This window comes from Brachionichthys hirsutus, chromosome 12 (genome assembly GCF_040956055.1).
Source record: "Brachionichthys hirsutus isolate HB-005 chromosome 12, CSIRO-AGI_Bhir_v1, whole genome shotgun sequence".
NCBI lineage: Eukaryota > Metazoa > Chordata > Actinopteri > Lophiiformes > Brachionichthyidae > Brachionichthys > Brachionichthys hirsutus.
In genome coordinates, this window is record NC_090908.1 from 11,738,130 (window position 1) to 11,742,455 (window position 4,326).

At 47.8% G+C, this 4,326-nt stretch overlaps 1 non-coding gene across 1 annotated transcript; it reads left to right on the forward strand.

The window, feature by feature from the left end:
* Nucleotides 1-2,922: 2,922 nt before the first annotated feature.
* On the forward strand, nt 2,923-2,994 carry trnag-ucc (transfer RNA glycine (anticodon UCC)). The gene has a single exon. It is a non-coding gene; the product is annotated as a tRNA-Gly (tRNA).
* The last annotated feature ends 1,332 nt before the right edge of the window (nt 2,995-4,326 follow it).

Below are 4,326 nucleotides of genomic sequence, written 5' to 3' on the forward strand. Positions count from 1 at the left end.
GGAAGGCTCCGGGGCCGTTCGTCCTGATTTATGCCGCGCCGCTCTTCTTGGCTGAAGGTTTTACTTCTGCTGCTAGGAGACGTGTCACACCACAACAACACAGCGCGAGACGTCCGGGCAAGTGGGAGCAGAATTCTTAAGAACTCGGTCCCCTCGGAAAACGTGACCCTCCCGTCGTTTGGGAGCAACAGCTGATTATAATCAGTGTAAAAAAGCCTGGATTGATTAACAGCGTACGTGCAGCAACGCAACACGTACGCCGAGGCACAACGTCGATCTCGCGCGTCCCGCTGAGAGACCGCCGTTTGAGATGTTCAGAACACGTGGCCAGCAGAAATTGGACCGACGTCCCCGTGAAGCGTCATCAGTCGCCACTTATCCAATTAGGACTGTAGCTTTGAGCGGAGGCGCTAAAAAGGTTGCCGCAGCAGCTGAAACGGCCAATGACGTCGTCCAGCCGGCGTCTGGCGTCATTTCACGCCTGACATTTGCTTTTCTGTTCTTGTCTCACAGAAGTGAGAGAGCGCCGCCGCTGACTTGCCTCGACGGTCATAAAGTACCTTGTTTGTGTAAATAGACAGAGCTCAGTAAGCTCTGACGTCATTTATCCCGGCGGACGCAATTTCCTTTATCCAAAAGCCATAGTAGGATTTTTAATGGAAATTGTTGTCTTTGTTTTATCGTCTGTGCCGGGTTTTTTCACAGAACTTTTGGATACCAGGCGCCGCAGAGCCGACAAATGATCGAGAGTCTCGTTAATTTAATTTAACATCACCATCATCACCCTGCAAGTTCCGCCGCCTCTGGTTTTTGTCCTGGTTCACGGCCAACGGAGCTCTGCCGATCCGAGTCTGCGCCATTAGCTAAGAGCGCTAATAAGGCCCATTTATCTGCGCTGGAGTCAAGCTAACTATTGCGCAAGAACAGCTAAATATTCTGGGTGCGATGCTATTGAGGTTCTGGGTTTGCTTTGCAAAGGTGGAGCGCAGAGAAAAATGTTAGTCTAGAGGTCAGAGTGTCAAGGTCGGACCTGGTGTCGGTTTGAATCCAGGACCGCCTGAAAATTAAGTGTGGAAATGTGAACGTTTTTTAAGCAATAGGAGGTTTGTTTTAGTATTTCAATGTGAAAAGAGAACGTTTTACCTGAAATTACAACATATATGGATCATATTGATCCAGAAATGCACGAGAGAAGCGTCTCATTATTACGGACGGTCAATTCGGCGATATAATTAAACCCAAGGGAAGCATTCAGAGCAATAAAATGAAGCCAAGAGGCAAAAACACAAAAGAATGTAAAAGATAACAAGACGTCATTTCAGAGTAAAGCTCTGTTTAGCAGTTGGGAAGCGCCGCTCGTTGTTTTTGGCAGCACGGCAGCGGTCCGCCCCCATCGGCCATCAATAAACATCTGGTTTATCGCTGAGCCGTGTCCAGTAAAGTGCCGAACGCAAACGGGGTCAGAAAACGTTCCTCCCTTAGGTCAGAAGCGGGAGATTTGAATTTGACCTTTAAAGGGAGGGTGAAGCTTTGAACATGAGCACGTCTGGACGTCAGGATTCAGCGACTGGTCTTTGTTCTCCAGCTGACTCTAATGACATCACGGCATGCGCACGTTAACGCGTGAGATAATCCCGATATTCCTCAGGTGTTACTCAAATCTTTCTCTCGGTGGGTTCTTCAATAACCCCCCCCCCCCCCCCCCCCCCAACTCTGAAAAGGATGCTGCTGAAATTAGAGGATTGCAGAGGGACCGATGTGCATCTCAACAATACACTCACACACTCTGCGTGTCAAACAACATCCAACTTCCTGTTTGAAATGGGAAGTGAGTGCGCCTGGGTCGGCAGCAGGCCTGCAAATGTTTTAGAGAGTTGTGCCGTAATTTGAAGGAAGAGAAGGAGTCCTCCTCAACCAAATACACCTCGTCCTCTTCATTCGTCACTCTTCCATACCTTACTGACCTTTAGAAGGTACGGAAGAGGGTCGATCCCTGCTCCGCTCAAACACACTTATCCTCTTTCACACGTGTAAAAATATTTTTTAGACGTACTTATATTCAGGAACGCCTCAAACAAAACCACACGCACACACACGCACACTGACTCACAACTCTCAGATTAAGGAAGTATTGCTTTAGCGTAGCGTCCAGAGAGGCAAACCTCGCACACAATGAAAAGCAGAAGTCTCAGATTAAGGTGGACTTTTCAGGAATGACGGTCCGAGCTCACTGGCAAGGGCAGAGCTACAGAGAATCCCACCGGGCACAAAACTAAGCTCCAGCCAGCTGCATCGGGTCCGGCCTCTTTTCTAGCCCAATGTGGGTTAACATTGTTTAAAAAAAAAAAAAAGCATCAGTCCCAGACATGCGCTGATTTTATTTAGGGTTATTTAGGATTCTCCGTTGTGTCTCTACCTCGGCGACGGTAGCACATTTTCATTTTATACAGTTTAACACGCCGTTAACGCCGTGAACACCCTCAGGACGATGGAGCTCTCTCTCGCCGTCCAACGCCACGTCGGCCGAGCCAGATCGGCGCGACATATCCCAGCGCCGTTTAGCTCCAGGGACACCACAGATGCGAAGGATGATTTGGACGACTGCGGGAGCAGATCAGAACTGTAAAAGCACGACAGATGGATGAAGGAGAGGCGGGGGTGACCTGCTGGTTCCACGGAGGAGTGGAAATGACGGATCCGAGTTGATCGATGCGAGATAAACGCCACAATGGAGACTGAATTGATGCACTTTCACCAGAGTTTCAGTGTTATAAACAAATCTTTGGTGGGATTAGAAGTTTGGATGAGGTTGACATTTTTATATATATATTTATTAACTCTTTGTGCTCTGATTGGAAACTCCTCTACCTGCAAGCAGAGCAGTTCTTCCTCCCATATAAATATGGTTAGAAGTTTCTTGTGGCATTGGTGGTGTAGTGGCTGGCATAGCTGCCTTCCAAGCAGTTGACCTGGGTTCGATTCCCAGCCAATGCAATGTTTCTTATGCGGGCAGCATCAAGTCCAGCATTGACGACGAGCTGCTAACGCTGCTATCAGAATGTTACTCTTCTCTGCCAGCTGGGCTGATCCTTCTTCCATATCGATGTGGTTTTATTTAGGTTTGTACGTGTTTCAGAGCAGCTAAACCTTCAAATCTCTGCTGAACTGAACCGTATAAAATCTGAGGCTGTTCTGTGTCTGTAGAGAAATTAATCACAAAGAAGATCGACCCTATTGAGAACACTTTTTTGCTCTCTGTCTTCCGCGGATCACGAGCTCGGCAGAAACATCTGTGGCACGTTTGGGGACTTTATCCTCATTCTGTCTCTCCCTGCCTCTCCGTCTCACTCCCTCTTTAACCCTAACCCCTAAGCTTTTCCAGAATGTCCTGTATTTTGGGTGTGTTTCGCATCCGTCTCTAAGGCACTAATCAGCGTGACCACGATCCCAGAGTTCTTCAGGAAAGTCAGGATGTGGGAAAAAGGCCGGATCCGAGGTGCTTTTTTTTTTTTGATCGTTCTCCCCTGAGTTCGATTGCGGGTTCAAACAAGGACAGACAATTTAATAAAACATCAGGAAAACTTGACCAAAGAAGGGCCAACTGTGTCTTGAACACAACAAAAAAAACTGAAGCCAGACTAATGGTGACATTAAAACCTTTCAAAAGACGAGATCTTTGGTGTTATTTTCTGCACATATTACGCAGAATAGCATTAAAATAATCTCCCCGACACAGATAGTGGAACCTCGGAGTCGAGCCCAACTAACGGCGTCCTTCAGGCCCAACAGAAGAGGATTTGACAGTTGTAGGAGTCGGGGGGGGTTGAAGGCGGGCTTCGCTCCATCGCTAGGCTGTGCTTGGAGCGTATTTGCTCACCGCTAGTTAGCCACACATGGACAACCTTTCTGAAATATGCCACTCAGAATCAATACACTGAAATAACCAGGTTACTGCCGTATGTCTGCCTTGCTTGGAACAGTCTTAGAAAGGATCGAATGGCTGTTAGCTCGCTTCCTCCTGCAGGCCGCAGCGCATCATCATCATCATCATCAGTAAATACCACCTAAGGAACAGCCGGAATAACTCCGTTATGAGCCATAAACTCTTTTATTTGCTGCGTCGGCGGTGATTAATAGGAGGCTCTCAACCAGAACCTTCAATACAAACATTTTCCACTTCTCCACTTCTCAAAGCTGTTGCTTCAGCCCGTGCACTTAACGGGTATAGCATAGCATTAGCTGAGCAAGTGACGTCAAAGGATTCCTCCCTGCGTTTTTATACAGTGGGTGTGGATGCGTTCCGTTGAAGGGAGCTTAGCGTGGAGC